Genomic DNA, 8,835 nt, shown 5'->3' on the forward strand with positions numbered 1-8,835 from the left:
ATTTATATATTCAGTACAAGTAACTCTCCTCCATGAAGCCTTCCCTGGCTGAACCCCAGTTCAGGAAGCCTGGAGACGCATCAGAATTCAAGGTAGGACCAGCTACCATACAGAAGAGCATTAGCTTGCACTCTCAAAGTCAGGGACATTTCTCTTGTCATCCTGGGACCCTAGGCTTGTGATGGGACCACCAGGAGATGCTTGGTAGATCTTTGAAAAGTAGCATGAAAACCTGGGGTTGAGGAGACGGCTCAACTAGTAAAGTGTTTACCTTGCAACCAAGAAACTCTGAGCTTGGGTTCAGTCCCCAGAACTCAGGTAAGAAAGCAAGGATGGGTGGGCTAGAGAGATGACCCCATAGCTCAGAGCATCGGCTGCTCTTGGGGAGGACTGGAGTTCTGCCCCCCAACACCTGGCACAGATATTTCATAACTGTTGGTGGCTCAGGCTTTGGGGAATCTGAAGGTCTCTTCTGGCCTCCAGGGGTACCCACTCAAATAAACAGAGCGCAGAACTAAAAAACAATCTTTAAAAGAAAGCAGTTGTCAAGGGTGGGTATGGGAAGAGAGGAGGGAAGGAGCGAGGAAGGCTGTGATCTGGATATAAAGTGAATTATAAATAAATAATAAATGAAAAATAAATAATAAAGCACTTGTGGGACTTATGAGATGGCTCAGTGGCACCCACACAGTGGCTCACGACCATCTGCCATTCTAATCCCGAGAGGATCTGATGTCTTCTTCAGGCCTCTAGGGAATCCTGTATGCACGCAGGCAAAATACCCATACACATTAATGAACCAATGAGCATTAAAAAGTACTCAGGAGGCAGAGGCAGGGGGATCTCTGTGAGTTCCTGACAAAACTGGTCTGCAAGGAGAGTTCCAGACCAGCTAAGGCTACATAGTCAGATCCTGTCTTAAAGACGGTGAGGCTGCAGCTAGGTGTGGTGAGGTACCCTTATCATCCCAGCACTGGGGAGCTGGAGACAGGTAAATCTGGGGCTCACTGGCCAACCAGCCTACCTACCCAGTTCCAGGCCAATGAAAGACCCTGTCTCAAAAACGAACAAACACATAGTCAAACAATCAAAATATGGTGTCAGACGTTGTCCTGTGGCCCCCGCAGGCGTGTGCACTCACTTGCAACTTATTCACAAAGACCCTGAGAGTTGGATGTAATTTTTACATCAAGGGAGGGCTTATGAGTATCCCAGAGAGGGCAGGATGGGGGGGCATCTCAGGGTCAGCTGTGGGCGAGGTCAGTTCAAGTGACTCCCTGACACTCTGTCCTGAGCACATCCTGCTCTACTACTCTGGGGGCTCTGTGCCCATTTCTCCAAGCGTCGATGGCACAGTAGTGGCTGGCAGTGATTTATAGATTCTACAGCCAGGTCCCTGGAGGCTCCCTGCTGCTGGGGTGAGGGCACTTTCTGTGTAGTGAGCAACTGTTATGGCCTAAGAGCTTTGGCAGGATCTTCTGTGCAGTACACGCATGGTCACCACCCTGGGGAATCAGTTCAGAAGAGACAGACACCTGACTCCTGGCCAGGGAGTCACCCTTTCCCGCCCCTACCCCCAGCCCCTGTACACACAGCCCTAGCACCCTCAGCCTGGCAGCTGCCCCCTCCCCCTAGGCAGCCCACAGACCTTGCCTGGCCTTTAGTCATATCCTGATATTAGACAGAGCAGAGCGGTGGGGACCCAGGCAAGCCTTCTTGGCACCATCTGATAGGAGCTGGACGGCCATGCTGCCTCCTCATCAGAATTGCCCTCCCTGCTGGGACGAGGCCAGGCCTGTCGGCAGCTGCCGGTCCCTGCGGCTGTTTTTCCTGCTCCCACGGACACCGCATACTCTTGGCCAAAGGCGAAGCTGATGGGACCCAGATGGGAGCTGGGGCAGCCTGAGAGGGCTGGCAGGGTCTGGTGAGGCTGGGGGCTCCACCTTCTGGTTTGGGGGCCCCGTTCTGACCAAGGATAGATGACGCCAACCCTGGCTGTTGTCCAGGTACCTCCCCGTGGTCAAGCACCGACTCCAGCATGAGCCGTAGGTCCCGGTACAAACTCTGCGTTGAGGGTCAGGTTGAGTGTCCTGGCTGGAGAAAGGGGAGACCTAAGGGTCACTTGAAAGCAAGATGTCAGGATGGCTCACTAGCACTGTGGTGTGGTACTCTGGGGGAGGTCGCTCTGTGCCTCAGTTTCCCTGGGTGTAACTGTCACAGAACTCACTGGAAATAGCTTTATGAATGAGACAAATAATTATGGTATATGAACAGGCTGCCCCAGGCCTGGTAGGTCAAGCCCTTGTCCCCAGGGCCAACTTTTCTGATGTGTAGACTGTTCCATCCCAGTGTCCTTCTTCCCCCATCTGAGAATCAGCCTTCCTTTATGTTCATCTTGGAATCCCTGGTCACCTGTGGATACCATCACAACCATATTAGTTAATATTGAGTCTTAGGATATACACAGAAGCCACCTCCCATGCCACCCTGGCTAGGCTCAGTCACTGTCATGCCAGCCTAGTCTTAAGGCAATTACAAGCAAGGCCTAAATACAGACTGAGCAGACTCCCCCTACACACACACACACACACACACACACACACACACACCTCTGCTTACACTGGACCCCTGGTGGTTTTCCTAACCACCTAGCCCCGCCCCAGCAATGTCTCCTGAGGTAAAGGGTGTGGTCTGACAGGGTGATCTCTAGATCTCTGAGCTCCATGAGGAATCAGCTCTCTCATGTTGCTGCTTTCTGACACTGGCCCAAGGCTTTCTGTTAGCGAGAATTTCCTGTCTGTTGTTCCTCTTTCATGGACCTCAGGTACAGGCCCAGGGGACACTTGCCTGGTGCTGCATCTCTGACCCTCAGATAACCCCAGCACATGCCTGACATACCCAGGAGTCAGCTGGACCTCCTGCCTGGCCTAGCCCAGATGGCAAGCTGGCTCCCCTCAGAAACCCCTTTCTATCCTTGGTGTCTCCCCTTCCCTCCCTCAGCCCTGACCTTCCCTGTTTCTCAGACCTCATGCTGACCCCTCAGGATGGTCAGAGCAGAGGCAACTTGAAGGAGGCCTGGCCCCAGACTCAGCCTGCAGTGGTTTTTTTTTGTTTGTTTGTTTGTTTTTCTCACCTTTTTCTGAAGCAGTGCTGGGACCCAAGTACAGGCTTTCTCTGAGTGACCAGAGCTAGGGACTCCAGCTCCAACCCTAGCTCCTGCTTGGTGTCATGTGGCCCCTGAAGATAGTTGGCACCCTCCTACCCTCTTTACCCTATCTGAGCTCTGCCTGCACACACACACACACACACACACACACACACACACACACCAGTGATATAGCCCCTGCTGTCTGGACTCTCTTATGGGTGTATCTGGTCATCAGGTTAGGGAGGTTTTTGCCCACCAGCATGGTGACACCAGCTAGAGATCTGTGCCTGGATGGCAGCCATGTGCTATCCCAGTTGATGCTGATAGTGAAGGTCCCTTTGAGTCCTCTGCTGGGAATGGTCACCCTGACGACAGATGGGACTCTGAGGTGTGTGTGCCCAGGGCAGAGGGCCTATGGACATGTCTGTTCTGTCGCAGTTTGTCCCCCCTCCTGACCGGATGCTCTGGTGGGGTCCCTCGGCCTTCTCGTGGGCCGTGACTAAATCAGAGCCCCCTGGCCCGCCCCACCGACGCGGCTTTGTGTGCCAGGCCTTTCTTTCTCTGCCGACCATGGAAAAGGCCGCGTCAGCGTCCGCTTTGTCTGCCCTGTCCGCCGCCGCTGTTCTCAGGGCGGACAAAGCCCGGGTCGTTCACAACCGCCCGGGCGGACGGAGCGATTCACTGTTTGGATAATTCGACCACAAAACCCATGTGGCCCTTTCGCCTCCATCAGCTGGACTGGGCACCCCGCCCCCTATGGCTTTTCAGGGCTCTCAGGAGAGAAAATTCCCACAGGCCCCGGGGCAGGCACAGCCCTGGACAAACAGCAGCTCAGGCCTGAGACAGCGCTGAGTCTCACGGCAGCCTGGGGCCAGACACCCAGCCCAGCAGCAGCCAGGTACCTGCTACAGAGACCAGGATCTTGGGTCCTGGAAGTTTCTCCTAACAGGTTCCTGTTGGTCCACGCTGCCTCTCTCCTGCAATTTCATTTTCCACAAACATTTTGGCTAAACAGTGTCATGTATCCCAGAATGGCCAGAGACCCAAGGATGCTTTTACAGCTCAAAAACAGAGCTTTCTTCCTCCCACTTGACTCCACTGAGGGCTGGGACTGTGCGATGGTGCCGGGGTCATTAGCTACTGCACCTCCATAGATACGCACCTGCTACGGCTTCGAGGGCTAGAGCTGCCCTTATCCTCAAGGACCCTTTGGGCCTGTGTACAATCACTGGCTGAAGCCAGCCTTTGTGGGCAATTTGCCTCTCTTCTCTTGACTCTGATACCCCTGTACCTCCTCCCAGTCTGCAGCCTCCTCTCTCCCTGGCTCAGCCCAAATCCTGCCTCTGCCATGCCCCCTCCCCACACCCTTGGTCCACCCACCAGCCAATCCCCTAGGCTCACCATGATCTGTTTAGAATTGAAACTGCTACCCCAGGGTCCCAGCCACTTTCTCTCTTCCTCCCTGGTGCCCCAGGGCACCCCTCCCCTCCCTAGGCTCTGCTGTGGGCAGATTTCACACTGCTGTGCCCCTGGCCTGGCCTCATCTGTCCACAACCACTTCTTGGAATGTGGCTTGGGGATCCATACAGAGTCCTGCCATAAAATGTGCCAATGGTGAGCCATGTGACAACAGGGAAGGTCTCTCAACACACAACAACCAAAACTTGATTCCAAATCAAACACATAATGGATTCAAGGTGCTTCTGTTGGTGTCTGCAGAGCTTCGCTGCAGAGCTGACTGCAGCCTTCCTTCTGAACACACCACATGGCATGGCCCCTTTGCACTATGCATGTCACTTGGCTGTGCTATGCCAGCAAATACTGCTTGAGACACCCTGGTTAGAGAGTCCAGACTCTTGTATGTTAAGAACTGTGGTGTCATGCCGGGCGTGGTGGCACATGCCTTTAATCTCAGCACTCGGGAGGCAGAGGCAAGCGGATTTCTGAGTTCGAGGCCAGCCTGGTCTACAAAGTGAGTTCCAGGACAGCCGGGGCTATACAGAGAAACCCTGTCTCGAAAAAACAAAACAAAACAAAATAAAATAAAACAAAACAAAACAAAACAAAAAACAAAACCAAGAACTGTGGTGTCTGTGGGCTGGAGAGATGGCTCAGCAGTTAAGAGCACTGACTGCTCTTCTGAAAGTCCTAAGTTCAAATCCCAGCAGCAACATGGTGGTTCACAACCACCCGTAATGAGATCTTATGCCCTCTTCTGGGGTGTCTGAAGACAGCTACAGTGAGCTGGGCCAGAACAAGCAGGGCCGGGTGAGAGCTAGAGAGCTGGGTCAGCGGTTAAGAGCACTGACTGTTCTTCTGGTCCTGAGTTCAAATCCCAGGAACCACATGGTGGCTCACCTATCTGTAATGAGATCTGATGCACTCTTCAAGGGTGTCTGAAGACAGCTACAGTGTACTTAGATATAATAAATAAATCTGAGAGAGAGAGAAAGTATCTTACTGCCTACGAGAGGTTTTAATTGTTTAATTACAGAAATGGTTTAATTACCTTTCAAATTTTATTTTTAATTACATGAATACGTGGGGGGGGGGGGAGCCTTGGGGGTTATGTGCATGTGAGTGTATTTGCCATCAGTGGCCAGAAGAGGGCGTTGGATCATCAGGAACTGGAATTACAAACGGTTGTAAGCTGCAATGTGGGATCTGGGGATTGAACTTGGGTCCTCTGTAAGAACAGCCAATGCTAAAAAACAAACAAACAAACAAACAAACAAACAAAACAGCCAGTGCTCTAAACTGCTAAACCATCTCTCCAGTCCTGAGGGACGAGGAGATGGCGGGGGCGGGGGGCAGATTTTCAATATTTTGCTACTGTCATAAAGAAATCAAGTCAGTATCTTCGAGTGTATTGTGTAAATTGTTGGTTTTGAAAATTGATGTTTCTGAGGCTGGAGAGATAGCACAGCAGTCAAGAGCATGCTCTGCTCTTCCAGAGAGCTGTAAGTCAGTTCAGAGTCGGTCACGAGCATGACATTAAAGTGTGTCACAAAACTCCAGGAAGTCCAACAGGCTCTTCCCATCCCTGCGGGGCCCAGCATAGACACATATACACACACGGATAAAATTAATTTTTTAAGATTTAAAAATTGGTGTTTAAACTAAAAGACCAATTTTAATTTTTTAAAAAAATACTTTGACTTGGGATTAAGACAGAATTTCCAACAATTTCTGAAATGTCCGTAAATACAATTCTGCCGATGTAAGGCAACATTCTTGGCACCAACAATTATAAAATCAAGGCATTAATCAGCCTGGAAAAGTGCTAAACGTGGCCAGTGACCCGCAGAATTAAATACTCAGAGAGGGGTTCAGTCTTTGTATAAAAGTAAATAAAAACACTCATTTTTTTATTGCCCAAATTTGCTTTATCCTTAGTAAATGACAAACTTTTGTTTACCAAAAAGTTGTTTCAAAATAAAATTCTCGAATCCGCTGCCATCGTGGTCCAGGGGTCGGGTTGCTGGGCTCATTCGGACTCTAAGCCTCTGGCAGCTTCACGGCGAGTTGCATCCCTGGAACGGAACCTCCGGGCTGCGGGCTGCATGGTCTCGTTGGCAGAGAGTGGTCTAAAGTCGCAGGCCCACAACCGGGGCTCGCATGTAGAAGTCGGCTCCGGGGCCTTCCGCTCTACAAACCTCTGAGTGACTCCTTGTCTTTGTTCTCTGCAGAAATGGAAAAGTTCATGAAACCCGGGAAAGTGGTGCTGGTCCTGGCTGGACGCTACTCCGGACACAAAGCTGTCATCATGAAGAACATTGACAATGGCACCTCGGACCGCCCTTACAGCCGTGTCCTGGTGGCTGGAATTGACTGCTACCCCCAAAAAGTGACAGCTGCCATGGGCAAGAAGAAAATCTCCAAGCGATCCAAGTTCAAGTCCATTGTGAAAGTTTATAACTACAACCACCTCATACCCACAAGGCACTCTGTGGCTATTCTCTTGGACAAGACAGCTGTCAACAAGGATGTGTTCAGGGACCCGGCTTTGAAACGCAAGGCCAGGCAAGAGGCCAAGGTCAAGCTTGAGGAGCGATACAAGACAGGGAAGAACAAAGGGTTTTTCCAGAAGCTTCGCTTTTAGGCTCATTTTTGTTTTCATCATTAAAAAATAAAATTAAACAAACAAACAAACAAATAAATAAAAAAATAAAATTCTCTATAGTTTATTACTAGTGTTTAGCTTCTATACCTGCTTTATAAATCCATATACCAGGCGAGTCATAAAAATGTCTTGGACAGGGCCAGAGCGGTAGCTCAGTGGCTAAGAGCATTGGCTGTTCTTCCAGAGGCCCAAACACAGTCCCCAGCACCTACATAATGGCTCACACCACCTATAACTTCAGTTCCAGGGGATCCAACACCCCTCTTCTGAATATTACAGATACCAGGCACCCAAGTGGTGCACAGACAGACATCCACGCAGGCAAAACACTCGCACACAATAAAAAAAAAATCTCATAAATAAATAAATAAATACATTAAAATAAATAAATAAATAAATAAATAAATAAATAAATAATTAAATGCGTTAAAATGTAAAAGGCTGTAGTCAAAAAAAAAAAAGTGTAGGAAGCCTGGCTAACACCTGGCTGTGCCAGATCCCCTTGCACTGTTGCTCCTCACCCACCCTGATACCCATGACCCTGTCCTTCAGATCTCAGCTAAGTACCCTTCTCACCGAACCCCACCTCATCCCCAGTCCCAACCCCTGTGCACATGGTGGCCCTCGCCCTGCTACACCCCCAGTATTCCACGTCCTCTTGTCTCTGCACTGGAGTAGTGAAGAAATGTCCACTGGCCTATCCTGATCACCATAGTGCCCCAGCACAGGGCACTGTAGTGTCTAGCACATGCTAACACTCTGTTCTAGCTCAGGAATGGGCTGAGTGTCACCAAGTCCCAGAGGTCCTTGCCTAGAAGGGTCTCATGTCAAGCTGTCTAGCACAGTCCACCCTCAGTGGCTACTCAGCTTGTGTATAGAGTGTGTATTGCCACTCTATACTTGAGGCTGTCTGTCCATCCTACACCAGTCTAGACATCTTGTAGAGCTCCTTCAAGTGCATTGGCACCAAATGAATGGGTGAGCACACACATCTCAAGGCCTCTCCATGAGCCCCGGCTTGTGGCTGGAGATAGCCCACCAGCCCAAATGACCTCACTGAGAGCAGTAATAGAGGTGAGGGATCCGAGGATGCCTCCATGCCTGCTCTGAGCAGAGCCCTTCTTCAGTGTAGACAACAACTCCTTACCATTACTTCTTTACCCAGCCCCTGGATCCCCATCCTTGTACTTCTGGGTTGTGACCATCAAACTCGGGGCCATCTAGACAAGACTTGGAAATGAGACTTGGAGACAGTAATTATTTTCTTTTTTAAAAGATTGATTTATTTTATGTATATGAGTACTCTTCAGACACACCAGCAGAGGGCATTGGATCCCATTACCGATGGTTGTGAGCCACCCCCATGGTTGCTGGGAATTGAATGCAGGACCACTGGAAGAGCAGCCAGGGCTCTTAACCACTGAACCATCTTTCCAGCAATGGACATAGTAATTCTTAAGGGCCAGCCTGAGCCCCAGAGGAGGGATCAGTTGGCCCAGGGCCTCTGCCACAGCATGGCAGTCTCTTCAAAACTTGCAGTAGCTATGTGGCTCCCACAAACAAG

General features: G+C 50.4%; 1 pseudogene, besides 1 other annotated feature; it reads left to right on the top strand.

Annotated features, from left to right (window-relative positions):
- Positions 1,958 to 5,634: an enhancer, noted in NCBI's record as "VISTA enhancer mm325". NCBI's record gives its function as "enhancer in: neural tube[8/10] | hindbrain (rhombencephalon)[8/10] | midbrain (mesencephalon)[8/10] | forebrain[7/10] | eye[5/10]" and the evidence as "EXISTENCE:transgenic organism evidence [ECO:0001131][PMID:17130149]".
- Positions 6,846 to 7,283, top strand: Gm4825 (predicted pseudogene 4825; annotated as a pseudogene).

The sequence above is a fragment of the Mus musculus genome, chromosome 15 (genome assembly GCF_000001635.26).
Source record: "Mus musculus strain C57BL/6J chromosome 15, GRCm38.p6 C57BL/6J".
NCBI classification, from domain to species: domain Eukaryota; kingdom Metazoa; phylum Chordata; class Mammalia; order Rodentia; family Muridae; genus Mus; species Mus musculus.